The 22,462-nt window shown below is 36.9% G+C and overlaps 1 protein-coding gene across 1 annotated transcript in view; it reads left to right on the top strand.

Annotated features, from left to right (window-relative positions):
* The window catches only part of KCNC1 (potassium voltage-gated channel subfamily C member 1), a 796,343-nt gene that overhangs the window by 510,292 nt on the left and 263,589 nt on the right, over nucleotides 1–22,462 (top strand). The window lies entirely within an intron of this gene.

Raw genomic sequence — 22,462 nt, 5'->3', positions numbered from 1 at the left:
CCAGCAAACTCTCCTCCACTAATGCAATTCCATGTCTGTTTACATCAGTGAGAACTGTAGTACAATATAAACCTATACACCTCAGGCAATCTTGTAAAAGTCTGTAAAAATTGGACAATATGTGCCCAAATTAGATGTTTACTTTGTATCTTTCTCCTGTTGTTACTACGTAAATGAGAATATTTTATGTATTATCTTGACTCATTTTATCAATATTGTTTATTGCACCACTATTTAAAAAAATGTACTGCTAAATATTATCTTCTCTTATATGTATTTTTGGAGCTTTTCTACCCGAGCCTCCTCTGAAAATTGGTTTCCCACCCAGTCAGAATTTCCCAGTAAACAACTGTCAAATAAATAAATAAATAAAAATAAACATTACCAAGCTGTCTTGTACATTTTAAGATTCTATAATTCTTTATTAAGTACTTTAGAAACAAATTTAACCGTGCACATAAAGTGTAGAACAACTTTACTGGAAAAGAGAAAGTATTCTTTTCCCATATTTATGCAGTATAATTTGCAGATATATGCATGTTTGTAAAGACACTTATAGAAGTTGCAAATCTATGTTACTTTTTAAAAACTATAGAGTGTCTTTTGTTTTCTTTTCATGTAAACATTTAGGTTCACTGTATTTTGTGGTATTACTCAATGAGTTGTAGGTGGATTGGACATTCAAAATTAGTCCTAGGTGTGAGCATTTGCATGTGTGTGTGCCTTCTGAGGAAGGTTGGAAACCCTGCTGGCAACTCAACAACATAAAACTCTACTGGCACTCATTCTGCAGACCTATGATCTGCTGTGGCGACCGCTAACGGGAGTAGCCGAAAGGAGAAGAAGAACGGTTAATGAACTTCAAACAATACTGTCTTGCTGGCATTGATAACACATTCTTGTCACTCAGCTATTTTATCATTCTTATTTTAAATGTAAAGAGTCATAGTTATTTATCTTAATTATATTAACAATAAACTATTTTATAAATATTCCTTTGGTATAATCTGCATTTTTATTCTAAAGTTATATAGACTCATAAGAGGTTACCAGGCTAGGAATCCTATAGCCGTTACAAGCCTAGCCATGTTAATCCCAAATTGCCTCAATTGTCCTTGGTTAAAAGGATATAATTTGCTGAATGAGTCTGTGATAAACATCAACTATCCCTATCCATGAGGGACATGGGTGCTACCCCCAGGGTGAATTTATGGTCCACCATCCATTTCTTTAAGTTGTGCTTGAATAGGCTCAGTGAGGAGCACTGCTTCACATGAACTGGAAGCTTATTCCAGAGCAGCAGCGATCTCTGGGAGATATATCTGTCTCTCCAGCATGTTCTGTTAACTCTCCAGCATGTTCTGTTAATGTCACAGGCTAGGTTAAGATTCCTAGAACGAGCAACTCTTGTGCCATTTGACTTGCGGATGTGTAGCATATCCATCAGGGCAGGGTCAGAGACTGCCCTGTAGGCCAGGAACAAATCACCTCTTAGCAGCCTATATATTATAGAGTACAGTGACAGGGCATTCAGTCTGTGTGTGCAAGTCATGGTTTAGAGGTCTTGTAGTTTCTTGGTGAGAAACCTCTGTAGTTTCTCCAGATGCTGCAGGTGTCTGGTGAGGTACCCGCAGAAAGGAGAAATGTACCCTATTAATAGTCTGATGAGGGCTGAGTATAATGGAGTTATAGCATCCTTAGACCTTAATGGGATGTGTTCTGTCAGTACTAGCATGATACCAGCTCGACCAAAGTCCCCACTTGTCACCATGTTTATTTATTTGTTCCTCATTCCTACTGCTATAACAACAAAGTTACGCATTTCACCTGGGGAAGACTTACACTCTTGCTTAGGGAAGAGGGGGAAGTCACCGCTATCATTAATCCATCTTTATTGTAAGATAGTGGGATGTGAGAGATGGGTACCATATCTTACTCTCCTGCCTAGACTGTACATGCTTAAACATTCGACACATGTAGTTTATGTCATTCTAGCTTTAGACTTACACTCTTGCTTAGGGAAGAGGGGGAAGTCACCGCTATCATTAATCCATCTTTATTGTAAGATAGTGGGATGTGAGAGATGGGTACCATATCTTACTCTCCTGCCTAGACTGTACATGCTTAAACATTCGACACATGTAGTTTATGTCATTCTAGCTTTTGTGCTGTGATTAACAGCTTATTTATTCCATTCTTACTGAGGTCTGATAAGGTGAATAAATCTTGAACCTGAGGCGACATCTGCTGAAAACATTGCTACTCCCATAATAAAAGAGGACAAGCATTTCAATGTTCAGGATCTGGCCACGTATTATTATTTTCTTTTTAAACATCTTAGTTATACTGCCACTTAAATTCCAACTTCCAGTTTTTTTATCTCTTTAATGATATTCAATACCTAATTTATATTTTCTGGTAATTGCTTTTTTGGCAGTCAATAGCATTAAACTTAATAAGTCCTTAATATGTCCAGTTAACTCAGATCTTGTGTTGTATCTCAAAAGAATCATTTCTTTTATTACAGCTCTTTGCTTCCCAAATATTTTTGACAGAGTACTCTGCAGGAGATCTTTAAAATCTGACAACTCATTACACCCTACCCCTTTAAAATTGTCTATCTACTGGAAAAAATTGTTTGAAGTTTTCATTTCCTTTGTTACAGCCCATAGCTCTACAAATATTTTTTGACAGAGTACTCTGTAGGGGATCTTTAAAATCTGCCAACTCATTACACACACCCCCCCCCCCCACCCCATCTCCAAAATGATCTGTCTACCGGAGAAAAAAATCTTTGATGTCTGCAAGTCTGCTTGAATAAAAAATAAATTCCTATTCAAACATTTCCATGTAAAAATTCTGAAACTTCTAGATTTTGTTGCATACTTGGGAGCCATACATATGTCCTCCCATTGTTCTTTTGTAGATTGTCTTTCCAGTCTCTGTTCCCAATATTTTCTATTTTACTCTAGTCTGATTGATTCCTATAGTTATCATGCAAGATTTTATATGCCCCACCATTTAATCCTTTTTTTAACAGCAACTTATGTTCTAGACTGGAATAAACACTCCACCAGAGGTGGTATTTCACTTAGGACTTCCCTACCCCTTTACCCTTCCCCTATACTCTCATATAAATCTCTGTTAGGATAGGCAATATCAGATTTGCAGTCTGAACTTCTGCATGGTCTTATCCCACTCTATTACCTTTCCCTTTCTACTTATTTGTTGCTAATTCCTTGGTTTCTTTTCCAGTTTTTTCCAGTAAATTCCAGCCTTCATCTTTCTAGTTTCTGTATCACTATTTATAGCCATCTCTACTGGCAAAATCTCCTTTCTCAATTCCCATGTTGACTTAGATCTTAGAATACTTTCTGCAACTTTATGAATGTAATATTCTGTAAGGTTGTTAATCTCCTTAAGGATCTGAATCCTAAGTCCTACTGTCTCCTTATTTCTTGAACTACCCCTTCATCATCATCCCTTACCAGAATGATTTATAATCATCTGTTTGTATTCTCCTAGATAATAGCAAAGAAGCATTTTCTCCATATCTTAAGTGAACCTTATTTTTAAACATATTAATACAATCTACTTCTCTAATTTGCAAAGGAAAGGAGTTCCATCTTTTTCCATCTCTATACTAAAAATAATTACTTCCTAGTTTTCTATGTATCACCTTGATATCCAGTAGGAACTGACTGTTTCTAGTAAATTATTTGTGATGTAGAAAATGAATCCCCATTAGACAGCCAAAGTCTGGATGATAAAAACATTTACAAATCCATATCTCCACTTGTGTCTGTTATGAATAGAAAATAACTTTTAAGTCTTTGTAACTTAACTTCAATTGGAACATCATATAAATCTTTAATTTTTATTTTGAAGAACTTCTGAACCTTTCCAACCTACTAATGTTATCAACAGAATAAACATAGAAACCTGAATTATATTCTAGAATAGGTCTTATAACTGTTTTATAAATATGACTTATAACTAATTCTCCTCAAAATGAAGACATTCTCAATAATCCTTATCACAGTACAATCATTCCTTATATTTTATTCACATATCATTCAAAACTCTACTGACTGTTAATAAGCATACCTATATCTTTATAATTCAGGCTTTCCCTAATAAAGGCACTTAACATAGTCTAACAGCAGGCTAAATTTTGTCTATCCATATGCAGCACCTTGAACTTAGAATTACTGAAGTGCATGCAATTGGAATAGGTTGATCCAAGAAACACATCTAAATAAAAGCTGGATTTTGTATTGGTCCTTAATCTAAGAGACAACCTCAATGACCTTGGCATTGTCAGGATATTTCCTGTCATAACATGTATCTACAGCTGGAAAAGAGGACAATAAATAGACATTTGCTGCTCTGGTCCGTCTAAGTAATACACACTAACTGTCCCAAACCCTAACCTACATCTAAATTACAAAATAAAAAAAAGAAAACCTTCCGATAACACTACACTGCACAAGACAGTTCAGACGTACACACATACTCACACAAGCATATACACTAAATCTAACTTCTAACATAACCCAAACCCAAACCCTAACCCTAAACACACACACACACACACACACACACACACACACACACACACACACACACACACACACACACACACACACACACACACACACACACACACACTCACTTAATCTATACCTAACTCTTACTCTATCCCTAGCCCACACACATTCACAAACACATACACCTACTACATATCTCACTAACCTGTTTCAACAAACACCCTACAAAATATCCATTCAATGCACTGGACACTTGATTGAAAAACACTGTAGTTCTGCCTGTTGACCAAAGTGCTCAATGACCAAACAACTGGCACTCATATTATATACTGTATATATATATATATATATGTATACTGTATATACACACGTGTGTGTGTAGATATATATATATATATATATATATATAGAACATAATTCTATATAGCTACAGATATAAATAGATAAATACAGATATATTTGTGTGCGTATGCAGTAAATCCTTTTGCAAAACATCACCTAAAAGAACATTTTACAGTTAATGCATGTCCTTACTGCCCCAAAGAATTTTAAATAATATTAGCCTGATAAGTTACAATGATTATGCATTCTTGGATTTTGAACATGCAGGAGTACTTTTTATAATGCCAATACAAGAGCACTTAGCTGACTGTTTTCATTCAAGATATACAAGGTGAAACAAATGTCAAAAAGACATTATATCCCCCTGTAGTTTTAACAACAATATTATAAGGTATGGAAGTCTGCTGCATAGCATATGATTACAAAATTCAAAACTTTTGCAGAATGGTTAAATATTTGATGTGCCTATAACAAATCTATAGCTAGTTGCACATTGATTGCCACTGTGGAACAAAGCATGACTTGATGAGTTCTGTATTCTTCTTCTTATTAAAAAAAAAACATTGCTATAATTTTATGCATCATCATCATCGTCGTCATAGAGACCTGAAAACACAGTTTATTTTGCCTTGAATATCACTGATGGTATATGAGCCTTGCAACACGTCTAGATTTATGTTTTAAAAATCGTCATAGTAAGATGTAATATCTGGGGGCACTCTCTGTTGAGCAGTCTGGGAGTTGGGATATATAAAACGAAAGGGGTGTGGTGCTGCAGCTCTCTCCCTCATGTGAAGTTGTGGGGGGCCTGCCCCCTACATAAAACATTTTTTTTTTAATTTTGATCATTTGCAAGGGGTGTGGTGGTGCAGGAAGCATAAACTTCTATTTTTTCTATCACTTGTGATAATTTTTTTTTTTATTTTGGCATTCCATCTTTTCATTACATATTCATACATACATACACACACCCACACACACACACACACACACACACACACACACACACGCACGCACACACACACACACACACACACACACACACACACACACACACACACACACACACTTGCAATGCAGTATAATGAAAGGGAATTATCTCCTCCACTACTTGTTATAATAAAGCTATAAAGATAGGTTCCACCCTTCACTAGATACTGACATTAGATCTTCACAGAATAACTCAGTTTGAATGACCAACATCCCATATATGCCTTCTGTCCATATAATACAGCGAGGAATTTAACTAACTACAGTGCAGAAAGATTTATTCATACTTTGTTGCAGTACAACTGTAACACCCTAAAATACCACCTACTTGAGGAGGTCATCTCTACATTCAATAATGTCATCCCCTCTATAGTAAATTATCAACTCTCAAGCATTTACTTGAAAGAAAAAATGGAAACAATCCCTGCACCAAAACTCCTATACCAGAGATAAAGCCTGGAAAATGTGGCACAAAAATAAAACACAGCAAAACTACCTGATATATAGGCTCCTATGTCACTTATCTAAATATCAAGTTAATGCACACAAAATGAATTACTGCAGTACACTATAGAAAACCCAGTCTGCTAATCCAATGTCCTTCTGGCCAAGCAACTAAATTTATAAAATCTGGTAAAACTACCCAACCCAAAACTTGCCTCATGAAAAAGATTCTGCTTTTGCCTCTAAATTCAGTAATCACTTCATCAGTTCTGTTACCTCCCATCTTAAGTGCAGTCTTTCGACAATATTAACTGGCACTATAAGAAAAAAAAAACTTTTAGAAACTAATACCTACTATTCTATTACCTGATTACTTCCCAGAAGAATGTTTGAAGATAATAGCCCAATCTACAGCATTTCAATTTCCCAAGCTAATCAACAGATCCATCACATAATCATATGACCCATCATTATGGAAGTAAATCAAGTGATCTATCTAATTACATATCTACTGCTCTATTCTCACATCTAGTTAAACATGCTTGAAAGGTGTATTGATTCTCTACTCATGAAATATCTCCTGGATATCAAACTGCTAACCACTATTCAAGATGTATTTCACTCCATCCACATTAAAGACACAGCCCTATTAATTATTCATCACTATTAAGCAAGAAATGAATTAACGACAAATAATTTCGGACAGGGATGAATTTTGTTTTATGTGGAGGGGTAGTTTGTTCCAGAGCAGCAGTATTCTTTGTGAGATGGACCTGTCCCTCTAAACTGTTCTATTGATATTGCATAAGAGGTTTAGATCCATAGACCAAGTATTTCTGATGCCATTAGACTTGATAATGGTCTGTAAATCAATCAGTATTGGGTCAGAAGATGTCTTACATGCCAGACACAGATCAACTCTTAGCAGTCGATAGGATACCAAGTATAGTAACAGAGCTTTGAGTTGGTCCATGTAGGACATTTTGTTTAGTCCTTTTCTTCTTTTAATAAGGTATTTCTGTAGGCATTCAAGTTGTTGCATGTGTCTGTACAAATATATACCAATGGGAGCATTATCTTCAATGACAGGCCTATTAGCATCTGAGAAAAGGGGGGGTAATGACATCACTACACTTCAATGCCAGGCCTATTAGCGTCTGAGTAAAGGGAAGACAATGACATCCCTAGATCTAGACACAATCCTTTTTTTATAAGCTGTGCAATACAGAAGGATTTTATTACAACAATGGACACATATTGCTTAAAAGTTAGGTCACTGTCCACATAATTTCCCAAATCCTGAACAAATGAACAAGTGGGTCAACTCTTAGGGACATATTTTCAATGTGGTTGTCCCTTAGGGTAGATGACTTCCCAAAGGATACAATAATGCATTTTTGGCAATTAGTTTCAATACATTATTTTGTCACCAGTTATTTATTTGGGAAAAGCCTTCATGTAGGATGGCTAAGTCATTTGAGGATTGAATGACTGCACCTAGCATGCAGCCATCTGAAATTTTAGGCAGCCAATACCCTTTGTTATTGGCTTTTACTTCAGAAAAGTAGATGCCGAACAGGACAGGTCCCAGCACAGTTCCTGGAAGACTCCACTGGTGACTTTGTGGAGGTAACTTTCCCTGTGTTTATTTCTTGTGTCTTACTTGCACGCCAGTTGGCAATTCAGTGGTTGACATGAGGGTTTATTACCAGTTTATTGACTTTTGTACTATGTCTGAGTGGGGAATTGTGTCAAAAACTTTGACCAGGTTGAAGTATGTGGTGTGTACCATTTTGCCTATATCCATTCCTTTGCCGACCTTTTCAAAAAATTCACCTGTTTAGTAAGCATGGCCTGCCCATGATGAATCCAAACTGAGACAGGTCCAGTGTTCAGAGGTTCACTATGTCTTAAGCGATTAGTTCTGCAATAAATCTTTCAATGGCTTTGTACACTAGGCTGGTCAGACTTACGAATCTGTAATTGCCTGGATCTAAGGATGTTCTTCCCTTATGCACGGGAATAACTGTAGCTGTTCTCTATTCACTTGGTACAAAACCTGTATAGAAGCTGATGTTAAACAGTGTTGTTAGTGGTGTGACTAAATCGTGCTTCATACTATTTAAGATACATCCAGGGATATTGTCAGGACACACTGATGCAGTATTTTTAGCTTTTGATAGCACTTTTAGGACTTGGTCTTGTGTCATTGCTGGAGGTGAGACAGTTTCAGGTATCTCTTGAGGGACAGACAGAGGGGAGAGAGGAGTAAAGTTAGAGTTAAATTTATCTGCCAGTGGGTTTACTATATCTTCAGTCTCAATGTAAGCAGCATCATTCAAAATCAGTTCAGTACATTGCTGTGTTGTGCTTTTGAAATTACAAACATCACTAAAAAATGCCTCGAGATTGTTTTTGGCTTGGGCAACTTTTTTAATCTCAAACTTGACTTTGGTGGATTTTATTAAACTACTAAGAGGTTTGTGTATTAACTCTAACATTCTGAGAATTACTATTCATACTTTTAGTCAAAATTCTTTTACTTTTATTATAAAGCTTGTTGAAATTATAGTTCCACCATGTGGATTTGTTTCTAGGATTTGACCTGCACTTGTTTGTATGAGATACAGTGCATCTATGTAGCTGCTTACATGCTGGTATAGTGTGGTATGTGGTTATCTTAATCAATAACCTGTACCTGGTTAGTGGCCAATCAGTAATTGTCCAATATGCAGATTACTCCACTTTCATTTGTTCTGCCTCTTCACATGCAGTGTTATTTCACTGTAAAATTTCTAACATGTACTCAACTGTATGTTGTCTGTTTTAAGATTTAATCATATATTTGTGCTTATTACTTCATGATATAAACAAATGTACAGTTTTCTAATACATAACATGTAAATATGGAGCTTTTCTCACCAGGCATATGCTGAAAGTGGGTGTTGTGTGACCCATTCAGAGTATGCTGGTAAACAAATACAAATAAATAAATAAAGCCTCTGTAATAAAATCCCCAACCTACATGCCTGTCTCTCTCATAACCAGCCAGACATAACCGCAGTCTCTGAGACCTGGCTCAAACCCTCCATCAGAGATGACGAAATCCTCCCCCCGGGCTACCACATCATACGTAATGATAGGCCTCATAGAAAAGGAGGTGGTGTAGCTATTATCTACCCCTCCACTCTCACTTTTACTCCACTGACCAACCCCATCCCAACCTTTGTCAATGCAGAAATGGCTGTAGGCTTTTTAAAACTAAAGAACTACAAATCCATCTGCATCTCTTCCATCTACATCCCACCTGGAGACAATACCAAAACTCTAGAAGACATCCTCTCCTGGTTTAGCTCAAATATCACAAATGAAACCTACATTCTAGGTGACATAAATATTAACTGGGCCTCCTTCCTCTTAGAAGAACTCACTCAATCAACCTCTATAATTTCACCCAACTAATAAACCTCCCAACCAGGCCACATAAAGACGAGACTGGATATTAACAACCCACCCCAACCATATCTCCAGTGCCGGTATAATACCAGACCCCTAAGCGACCACTTACCAGCTTTTACAGACCACCTACCCTCTCACATAGAAAAACAGCACCAATACAAGCAATCCCATATCATAGCTTCCTTCAACCCCAAAAATCTTCTCTGAATGCCTTAAGATTACTGACTGGTCTCCACTAAAAATCCTTCCACTAGATAATGCTGTCTCATATTTTAACCATACCTTCCTTACCTTACTTGATAAACTAGCCCCTTTCCAAACCAAACGCATCAAAACTAATCCCTGCCCCTGGCTATCCCAACAAACTAAATTGATAATGATTCAACGAAACAAAAAATGGTAACTGTGCCAAAAAAAAAAAAAAAACAGCACCCACCAAGAATATAAACATCTACGTAACCTAGCCAAAAAATCAATAACAAAAGATCGCAAAAACTACTTCTGCAATCTGCAATCCAAACACTCAAACAACCCAAAGAAATTCTGGACCTCCATCTCCTCAATAGTCAACCCCAGTAATAATACCAACCCCTGCCCCAATCCTAACCTTTCAAGCCTTGAAACAGCCACTTAATTCAACACATTTTTCATTGATTGCATAGCTAAACTATCCTCCATCTTCCCCAACCCACCTACCAATGCAACCCCTTCACCCCACTCCCAAATCCCCCTCTCACCCCCTCCTCTCCCCCTATTCTCCCTTAAACCTGTCTCCACCAACATTATAAAAAGACTACTCCAAAAGCTAAAACCATGCCGCACTGCCCCTAACAACCTTCCTGCAAATTTCCTTCAACTATCAGCTGAAGCAATAGCCTATCCCATATCCATTCTCATAAATAGATCCATTCAGGAATCCCATGTACCAACCATCTGGCGACATGCATTCATAATCCCTCTGCACAAAGGCAGTAAAAACACTGACACTACCAACTTCAGACCCATAGCTATACTCTCACCCCTCTCCAAAATTCTAGAAAAAAAATCCACTCCCAGCTCATGCCCTACCTAACCCAGCACAAACTCCTCTCTCCCACCCAGCACAGCTTCCACCCTGGCCACAGCACCATGACAGCCCTCCTCTCCTTTCTTGAAACAGTCAACCTAGCACATGATAGCGGCAAATATGTATCTTCCCTATTTCTTGACCTCTCAAAAGCATTCGACACAATCTCACATCCTCTAATCCTATCCCAGCTCTCTCACTTGCACCTGTCTCCCTCAACATTAGCCTGGTTCTCCAGCTACCTTTCCATGCACCAACAGGCTGTGCAATGGAAAGAATCAACCTCCCCTTTCTTACCTACGCCCACAGGAGTCCCTCAAGGATCAGTACTGGGCCCACTCCTCTTTAACATATTCATCAATAACTTTCACCACTCCAACCCAAATGCCTCAGTCATCCAATACGCTGATGACTCCACCATCATCTGTTCTGCCTCTTGCCCCTCCAAACTTCTTCTCAACACCCAAATCGCCTTCTCCAAAACCGAATCATGGATGCAATCCCATCACCTATCCCTAAATGCAATCAAAACAAAACTAATGATTTTCACTCCCACCAAAACCTCGCAATTCAAGAGAGACCAATTTTCCATCAAAAGCCACAATAACACTCCTCTAGAAATTGTTCCCAGAACCAAGCTACTTGGCATTACCATTGATGATAACCTAAAATTTGACTCCCACATCCTCTCAGCTATCAAAAAAACCCACCAGAAAATTGGTTTCCTCTGCAGACATAACTGCTACCTTACTCCCTCCTCTCGTCAAACCCTCGCATCTACCTTCCTTCTCCCCTCTCTCTTGTATGGTGCTCCCCTATTCTCCAACCTACAACTCGGCCTCCGCTCCAAACTCGAATCTTGTTGCAACAAAATCTGCAAATTTGCTACCAACTCCAGGAACTCTTCCCATCACTGCCACTCCCTACACACCCTTAACTGGCTAGAACTTCACAACCACCTAAAATACATACAGCTTACAACAGCCCACAAACTCATCTTCAAATCAACAGAATGCCCCTCTCTTGCCAAATCTCTAATACCCTACACACCTAGCCACCTTGCACTAGCCACACCGTGAGTTCGAAAGGCCAAAGCCTCCTACATGTACACAAACCCCTACACCCACCTGGCAAACTATTACTGTCCCACACCATAGCCAAACAGTGGAACACTCTCCCCCCACCACTACGTAAAATACCAAACCACAACAACTTCATATCCATGCTTCTCTCCCATCTGGCCTCCAAATGGGAATGTCCTTCACACGCTCCCACCTAAAAACCACCCACACCACTAACTCCACACCTAAATCATCGTTCCTTTGTCAAACTTAACACGATATCATAGGTCTTTCTCTGTACATCTCTTCACACTTTTTGCATGCGAGCCTCTGGCCTATCTTACTCATATTTCCAACTGACATCCTCTCCATTGCAAAACAGTGCATATACTATTGTAAAACTGTTATTCCTGTACAGACTAATTATGACATATATAACTCACATCATCTACCAGTAATATCTCTATTTCTATAATCCAGTCTTTTACAAGTTTGTACATTTTTGCAAATTTCTGTACTTTTTTATATTTTGTAATGTTAAAAATGTCTACATTTTATACTAAGTACCAGAGCTTTTTGTATGTTTGCAAGTTTCTGTACTTTAGCGTCTTTTGTGTGAAGACATGCATGAATGGGCGTACCTTCATTGAAGGTTGTGCGTCGGAGCTGGCAACTCAGCACGTAAAAATCTACTGCCAATCATTAGCGGACCGGAGTTCTGCTGTGGCGACCCCTAACCAGGAAAAGCCGAAAGATATTGTAATGTTGCAAATTTCTGCATTTTATACTATGTACCGGAGCTTTTCTCCTCGGGTCTCCACTGAAAATGGGTCACAAGCCCAGCTGGACTAACCCGGTTAACAAACAATAATAAATAAATAAATAAATAAATCATTGTTTATTCCAGCACTGCCCTTAATGATGTGCACTGGCAGTGGTTTTTCACTTACAGGAAGATATTTTCCTTGTTGGATAAGGTGCGGTCATGAAGTTGGTATTTTAAGTCTGAGGGAATATTTATTGTTTGAGCAATATTTGTAATGCAAGTATTTTTTTATGATTTTGAGTCTGAGATGTTTAGTTATAGATATTTTGAGAATTCATTTTTTAGATATTTGCTGATAGAAACACACACATTTATAGGAAGCTATCCAGTTCATTGCAATTCAGTTCGATGATTTTAACATTGTGTTGCATTATAGCAAACCTATTTAGCAGATGTATGTAGAACAATGTTAAAATGGATCACCTGCTGTGTATTTTATGGTGTGTGTGTGTGTGGGGGGGGCATTTGTGTGAATATGAGTGTGCGTGTGAAAGTATGTGTATGTCGTAATATATGTGCTTCTGTATACTGGGTTTGTTGCTGGCTGTTAATGTGAGATGGCTAACAATCGGATAAGGAGTGTGGCATAATGCCACACAGAAATATATTTTAGATACCATGGGGGCATTTATCAAGATACCATGAAGTGTACACTCCTGTGTACACATCAGTGTACCCACTTGACATTCAGCAACAACCTTAACATAGTGCTGCATGGTGCTCTAGCACAAACGTGCAGCACCACAGAATGCTGAGTCAGTCCAGATGAGAGTCATATGCTAGTTAGCTCTGTCCACTGGAACTGCCACCAGAAAGGCATCTACACACCGACTGATTCACAAATCACTTGACTGTGTAGATCAGCATGGCTGACCTCACCAAGTTGAGGTTTTGAACATGGCCAAAAGGCCATGTTTAACTACCTAACATTACCATTGTATGGAGATTGGGGGCCGCTAGACATCAGGAATATATTTCCATTAAATGCCTTAATGGCACTTGAATCAGTACAGGGATTGGGAGTGGGAGGAATCATTAGACATTAGGGATAATGCATTCATTAACTGCCTTAATGGCACCAATGTCAGGAAAGAAATCAAGGATTGGGGAAATACTAGCTACCAGGGCAGAGCTATAATGGTAATTACAGTACTGCAGTGATCAGGAATGTGTGTGGGGGGGGGGGGGGTTCACCAGCTATGGATCAGTACCATAATGGCACAAAGTATTATCATTATCCAGGGGCCATGAGGGGACACTCTAGCCACCAGAGCATACTAGGTAAGTGAAGTAATTGCACTTCAGTTATTATGGAGATTGGGCAGGGGCATGTGATGATAGTCAGGTATGGGGACCAAGATGTGTGTGTGTGTGTGTGTGTGTGTGTGTGTGTGTGTGTGTGTGTGTGTGTGTGTGTGTGTGTGTTTGTGTTTTGTGTACTCGCGTGCATGTGTGAGAATGATGGGAGAGTCCAAGGAGGTGGCTTGTAACAAAAGGATACAAACACTTCACTGAATCTGTAAAAAATATTTAATAAAATGTAAAATATAAAACAAAAAACTCATGCTAAGCACTTTTTTCTATGCAAGACTTCAGAGCATGAGTTTGCCATAAAAACTCACAGTTTAAATATGTATAGCAACCATTCATAAACTGAATTAAATTATACAATTATCAGGAACCAGTTAAAAGCCAAAATGACTAAAATTACCTGTGTAGCACATCTAAAAAGTATATATACATGTATAATTCTTACATTTTAATAGCTGTCAATTTCAGAGCACAGTTTAAAGATATGTATTCATTTAAACGAGTTCATATTACGTTATCGAAAGATAATGTAATCGAATGCTCAGAACATCGAAACGGCCGCATATCGAAACTTTTATAGTGGGGGTCTGCACCCCCCCACCCCCCGCTAAATATATATTCCAACTCTGAGATCGCACTACAGTGAGGAAAGGGCAAATGTCCCAATCTTCACTGTACTACGATCCCAAAATGCGATCTTCAAAATGCGGCCGTTTCGATGTTCTGAACATTCTATTACATTATATTTCGATAACGTAATAGGAACTCGTTTAAACCTGGTTTTGAGGTTGCATTCAAATTTTTAGTATGTATGTATAGTACATTACTGATGGAGTATCTTTATATATAGGTGTATGGCAACTGCTTGAATGACCTAAATATCCACAGCAAAAAACACTAATGCATCAATACCTAATGTTCAAAATATTGACAGTCAAAATACTTAAACACAAAATAATGACAGTCAAAAATATCTAAACACAAAATATTGACAAAACTGAAGTTAGACCATGGAAGTCTATACATCCTTTCCCCACTGTTGTGCAGTCTCAGAGTTGGCATATATAATTAGCAGGTGTGAGGGGGTGCAATTTCCCATACAAAAAATTGAGTTTGTATGCGGTTAGGTTTTGTCAATATTTTGTGTTCAGGTATTTTTAACTGTCAGTATTTTGCATTTAGGCATTTTTCACTGTGGATATTTTGAGCATTGGGTATTTGTATGTCAGTATTTTTGCAGTTGATATTTAGGTCATTCAGGCAATTCCCCTACACATACATGTAAAAGCAGAAAATTAAAAAGCATTTTCAAAAATGTAAATACATTGACATACATCAATAGGAACAGAAAGCTTTCTAAAGTCATACACAACTCTTTGCTCCACTAAACCCACACTGATATTACAGCTGAAAACAACAAAGAAAAGGAGCAAATTAATTTAAACCTAATTGAAATGTTAAAGAAAGCATTAACATAAAATAGAGGAACCATCTTCATAACATTTTCCTTCTAGAAGCAACCACACATGCCAGATTAGTAGATGTTCTAATAGATCACTGTTGCAGTAGCCTAGTAGTGGGTCCTTCCTCCATTGCAACAGGACAGCTTTCTAAAGCTAAGGGTATCTTCTATGAACTCCAAATGTCAGGAGCTCAAGCAGAGCTACAATAACAATAATGACAAAGATAGAACTAGAGCTTATATACTACTTTTTCTAAAGATGATAATTGTATGAAGTCCTTGAAAGGGACCATCACTTTTTAGCAGAGAGAGTGAAATTCTGGTTTATTACCTTTAAGACTGCTGAAACTATCCTCTTCCACCTTGTTATTTATTCATGCAAGATTTTGGCCATTTTCTACTGTAAAACTTCAAGCTGCTTTTCCAAGGAGAGGGCAACCACGCCATCAGTTTTCCTTTAAGAATGCCACTCCCCTTTATGAGAGGTCTGATAAAAAGGTGGGCATCATAATGCAGCTAGTGGCTGGGACTTTTCGGATTTGCAAGGAGAGGGAATATTCACTGGCCAGAATGACGACATCAAAAAGCATCACTGGCCATGACATTAGGTACTCATGCTTTTCCCTGGTACACTGCCGTAGTCTGTCTCCATCTGATCTCTCTACCTGGATTTTCCAGCACTTAAGCTATTATTCAGACTCTGGTCATTTGGGTCATATGCACAAGTCCATCCTTCTCTACCACAGAGCCAGGCTAGGGTTTTGAGGTGAGAGTGATGATTCTTAATATTTTGGTTGGGTTTGCTTGGATTAGTGTGGAGTTACATTTGGATGCACATATTACTAAGGGTAGGTCCTATTTCAGCTGGGATTGTAGAATACATTTCCATGTTGCTGTCCTAATTACATTGGTAAAAAATTGGATATTCTATGAGCACAAAATGTGCTGATTTCTTTTCTTGTGTTGTTTAGATGAGCAGTGAAGCTGAGAGAAGATTTAAGCCATATGCCCAAATATTTGAATATGTCAGTATTTTCTCTGGATGTGTTGCTGTGGTCCTTGGGCTGTAATGGAAGTTATGATTTGTTTTTTAGTACCAAAGAGTTTATGTTTTTTTATTATGCTACAGTTGAGTTGAAGTCTTTTATGAATAATTCCCTGGATTAGTGAAAGGAAGTCAAACTATATATTTTTTTGAAGAAAACAGAGGAAGTGATTTGTATAGAATGCAACCATGTCATGCATATAGTACCATGGATAGGTAGAGTAGGTTGCAGGATAATCTGCTGATGAAAATAAGGAAGACAAGGGATCCTAGAAGGGAACCCAGTGGGAATGTTTATTGAAGTTTAGCTGTATGAGGGAGTGAAGAATGCACTTTGACAGAGAAGTGGTGGCTAGATATGTACAGTGGATATAAAAAGTGTACACACCCCTGTAAAAATGCCATTTTTTTGTGAAATATAAAATGAGACCATAATAAATAATTTCAAAACTTTTCCCACCTTTAATGTGACATATAACCTGTACAATTCAATTGAAAAACAAATATGTTAGGGGAAAAATATAAAAAATAAAAAAATGTACAATAAGCTGGTTGCATAAGTGTGCACACCCTTAAACTAATACTTTGTTTAAGCACCTTTTGATTTAATTACAACATTCAGTCTTCATGGGTACACATCTGCCATCAATTAAGAAGACTCTGATTAACTCCAAATAAAGTTCAGCTGTACTAGTAGGATTTTCCTGACATTTACTCAGTTGCCTGCTACAGCAAAAGCCATGGTTCACAGAGACCTTACAAAGCATCAAAGGGATCTCATTGTTGAAAGGTATCAGTCAGGAGAAGGGTACAAAAGAATTTCCACAACATTGGATACACCATGGAACACAGTGAAGACAGTCATCAAAAAGTGAAGAAAATATGGGAAAACAGTAATGTTGCAAAGAACTGGATGTCCCTCCAAAACTGATGAAAAAACAAGATGAAAACTTGTCAGGGAGGCTGCCAAGAGATCTACAGCAACACTGAAGGAGCTGCAGGAATTTCTGGCAAGTACTGGTTGTGTACTACATGTGACAACAATCTCCTATATTCTCCATATGTCTGGTCTATGGGGTAGGTTTGCAAGATGGAATCCTTTACTTACAAAGAAAAACATTCGGGCCCGGCTAAAATTTACAAAACAATACACTGAGTCTCCCAAAAGCATGTGGGAAAATGTGTTATGGTCTGATGAGACCAACGTTGAACTTTTTGGCCACAATTCCAAAAGGTATGTTTGCATCATCAAAAGAAAGCCAACCCATGGTGAAGCATAGTGGTTGGAGTATCATGCTTTGGGGTTGCTTTTCTTCAGCTGGAACTGGTCAAGGTGGAGGGAATTATGAACAGTTCCAAATACCAGTCACTTTTGGCCCAAAACCTTCAGGCGTCTGCTAGAAAGCTGAAGATGAAGAGGAATTTCACCATTCAACACAACAATGACCTCAAGCATACATCCAAATAAACAAAAGAATGGCTTCACCAGAAGAAAATTAAAGTTTTGGAATGGCCCAGCCGGAGCCTACACTTAAATCCAATAGAAAATTTGCAGGGTGACTTGAAGAGGGCTGTGCACAAGAGATGCCCTTGCAATCTGACAGAGCTGGAGCACTTTTTCCAAGGAAGAGGGGGCAAATATTGCCAAGTCAAGATGTGCTGTGCTGATAGACCCCTACCCAAGAAGACTGAATGCTATAATTAAATCAAAAGGTGCTTCAACAAAGTATTAGTTTAATGGTGTTCACATTTATGCAACCAGCTAATTGTAACTATTTTATTTTTTATATTTTCCCCCTAATAGATTTGTTTGTTTTCAATTGAATTGTACAGGTTACAGGTCACATTAAAGGTGGGAAAAGTTTTGAAATGATTTGTTGTGGTCTCATTTTTTAATATCACAAAAGCCTGGCATCTTAACAGGGTGTGTTTTTATATCCACTATAGGTTTGAATCCATGAAAAAGTATCTGGGTTTATGCCAATTTCCACAAGATGTAGGAAGAGGATGTTGTGATTCACAAGATCAAAGTCTTATTAGTAAGCATTTTGTTCATACCTAATAAGAATTCATTACTGTGGTTGAGAGGGCTATTTGTGTGTTGTAACTTGACCACAACAAATCTATTTGTAGGAAAGGAGGTTGTAGGTACTTCTGTACTAGGTCAGTTGACAGAAGATAATTTTTTCTGGAAATTTCCCAGGGATCACTTCAATTGAAATTAATGTGTAATGAGAAGTTTTGTAGGGGCTGTTTGTTTGGGAAGGGGCAGTTGCAGCTGCTTTCCAACTGCTGGACATAGTGCTTTGTGTTAAGCAGAGAATGAATGTGTTTGAGAGGTATAGTGAAAGATTCTTTGCAGTGGTATATAAACCAAGGGAAGAGGCTGTGTAAACCTGTGGGACTGTTAGTTCTTATTTGTAGGACTAGAGGTTCTATGTCCTTTGTTTTGATATAAAATGTATAGAGGTGGTTCTGGGGAAAGTGGTGGGTACTACTGGTGGTAGCAGAGGAGAGATGGGTCATTTTTTTTAACTATAAGAGGACGTTGGAGTGTGATAAAGAGCGTGTTGTATTTTGCTGATTTTGTTTGTGGTTTCTTTCCTATTATACTTTTGTCTTTTTTCCAGAATTGTTGCAGAGAGTTAATTAGAGAGGTTTGTACTTTTCCCCATAAGTTAGAATTTATACCATCTTATAGATGGTTTAAATAGGTTTATAAGTGTAGCATATTCTTTTAGTGATATTTGGGATGTCTTTCCATATATCATCTAGCGTTTATTAGTTAAGTGTAGCATTGTCTTTTAATGTGAGATTGGAGGTCATGCATCTATTAGATGTAACAGAGATTTTAGTACAGGAGTTGTTATCCAGTCATTTATTTTACTCTGTTTACATGAGACATTATTGGAAAGCACATATTTTGTACATCTAAAAGTGTGATTATTAGTGATTTTGCAACTAGGTCACAGCTATTTTCATTAAGGATGAATGACTAGTATAGATCTGAGTGGGTTTTTAAATGTTGTTTATAAGGGTTAGTGATTTATATTTAAACTTCATTCATTTTGGAGGAATTGTCTGAATAGGAGCACATATGGAGAAAGTGACTGGACAGTGATCCCTAATTAAATAGGGATATCAAAATGCTTATTAATTCAGTAGTCTTCTTGGTAATCTCATCTAGTTGTGCTCAGACAGAATCAACTATGGAATACATACTTCACTTTCTTTATCTTTAATTATTTACACATGCATGCATTTGTGTATGCATGCATCTACAATCTGTCTATCAGTTGTGTTTGTTTTGTTTCCAATTTTTTAACTGATATGATAAAAATATACAAGTTCTTCATATCAAGTTCTTTTTAAAAGAATAAGTATATAATATTATTGTGATTTTAAAATATATTCTTCATTTGTAAATGATAACTACTTTTAAGGTTTTTTGGTGCAATGGCCACAGTTTCATACAGGATGCTCTTGTTCACAGGTTCTGGATTGAAGGTGGGCAATAGAAAATCAACTGGAAGCATAAGAACATGTATAATGTTTGCCTTTCTTGTTTAGTGAGAGTGAAACATTAAGTCATATCACCTGAGTATTGCTGCTTACTGTCAGTAAAATAGAATGTAAGGGTACAGTTGAATGAGTTGCAGAAAATTGTTTCAAGATTTCTACATATCAGTTTATTGTTAAAAATAATCCTCTCCATAATGGTTCAAGAGGATTGAAATAGTGCTATAACAACACTTTAGCATATTCTCAGATCTCTCCTGATTCCTAGCTCTGGAAAAACAAATTATTTTTCTAGATACTGAGATTTCTAGCCATTATGCAATCATTTTTCCAATAAAAAACGTAAATAATTAATAATGGGAAGGAGGACACACCCCCAGTTTAGCATAAGATATGCTACTGAGGATTGTCAGTGAGTTAAAAGGCCCCTAATAAAATTCAGGTCAATGCTGGCATATATATAAGTAAATCAACAGCAAATAAAATTGATTTGAAAAATGCAAAGTGAATTTTTATTAATCTTGATATAGACCGCAACTTGATAAATAGTGCTTCACTTGTTATTAAGAATATTTTAAACACCAGTTTAAAAAAATGCAAAAAATGGGAAGTCAGGAATAGATCTATATTATTCATAGTAGGTTATATCCATGTTTTTCAAGATATCCCGGTATAATTTTGTGACAGGATTAGTAATATACAGTTTCCTTACACAGCTCTGTCATTTGAATAGATTTCTTATGTGTCATCTGCTTATTAACTTCTAATAATTATCTGCCTCCATATATGCATTTATGTCATGAATCGGTTTTGACTGCTGTTTGCATATTAATTAAGTCATAAAAACATATTATGCATTTTATAAACATATAAACAACTAGTATGAAAAAATCAGATACACAGCTACTGAGAATTATTTCTTTTTTATCAGCAGCTAAAGCTTACATATTTATGTTTATATGAAATCTGAATGCAGCCAGTTATGGATTAGAAACCTATAATATAATTCGTCAATTGTATAGTTACACCTTGGTAATCAAAGCAGAACTCTGACATCTCTGCATAACTGTCATTAGAGCACTAGAAGGTAAAGTCACATGGTTACATTTGCTACACATTCCCATTCCCTTAGAAGTTCACAGAAAGAGTGATTGAAGTAAATATAGTTCATGTAATTCTATTTTCTCTTCATCGGTGAGCCAAATGCCATATATTATGTGACCTTTCACGAAACAGTTGACAGCTTCAAGGCTTTCAAGTAGATGTTATATTACATTTAATATCCTGACATTTGTTTATTAAACTACCTATAATTAAGCATGATACAAAAATTTAAATAAAACAGTTACTGAGAACAGAAGCTCGGATAGAAATAAAATGTAATAATATATTATGATGTGACTACCAAAGTAACTAATGTTGTGGACAAAAAAAGATAAAACAAATAAGCCTATGCAAAATGGTCAGACAAATATTATATATATATATATATATATATATATATATATATATATGTTTAAAATAATTTTAAATAAACTCCAAGTTAGGATTTAAATATACCTGGTGAAAGATACGATTTTCTGCAGACATGTAAAAGATACTCTGAAATTAAAGAACAGAACCAGTGCAGTACTAAATTCTATAGTAACTGCACTAGGAGGTCAAAGAATAACATAGCTGATATTTTCAGGTGCTTTCAAAGAATTACTAGAGACTATCACCTGCACAACAAAACTGATGTACTGGGACACTGCAATAAAGGCTGGACATCCAGACTTTTCTGGTTTTTGTAAGTATATAAGCTCCGTGGCATGTGCTAAGTGAAGACTAGAATCTTGTGCCTGGAACTGATCATATATGCAAAGTAGGGCAAGCTTGGAATATGGGGGTTATTTGAATAAAGTAGAAAATTTGATCTAATCTTAAAATGCAGAATTCTACAAATAATAAAGACTGACAAGGCTGGTAAAGCTACGCCTGCAGTAAAAAGCATTACAATGATAATGTTGAGATGATACAACAGCATAAATGTTTTGCGATTTAACAATGGAATAAAAACCTTGACTTTTTTAAATACTCCAGAGATAAAAATTCAAGGACTTCAACAGGACTGATACTTGATCCTTAACTGTCAACGTGTTAAACAGGAATATTCCAAAATCTCAAACCTTTGCTATTTATTCATAAAAATAGAGGTAATAGTTAATGAATATGTGAGGGTCTTATAGTCACATGTTTCACACTTTCGTCAGATTTAACACAAGTCAGCTATGGTTCTTACAATCATAAACAGAAGTTCTAAACACTGGTAGAACTGTGCTTGCTTTGTTCAGTAGGCATAATTATAAATGGATACCATTTGCATTGCAAATATATTATATACCTCA

Source organism: Protopterus annectens, chromosome 9.part0 (assembly GCF_019279795.1).
Source record: "Protopterus annectens isolate FY-2018-M chromosome 9.part0, PAN1.0, whole genome shotgun sequence".
Lineage (NCBI taxonomy): Eukaryota > Metazoa > Chordata > Ceratodontiformes > Protopteridae > Protopterus > Protopterus annectens.
Note: the sequence above shows the minus strand (reverse complement) of the source record. Positions and strands in the feature narration are given on the sequence as shown.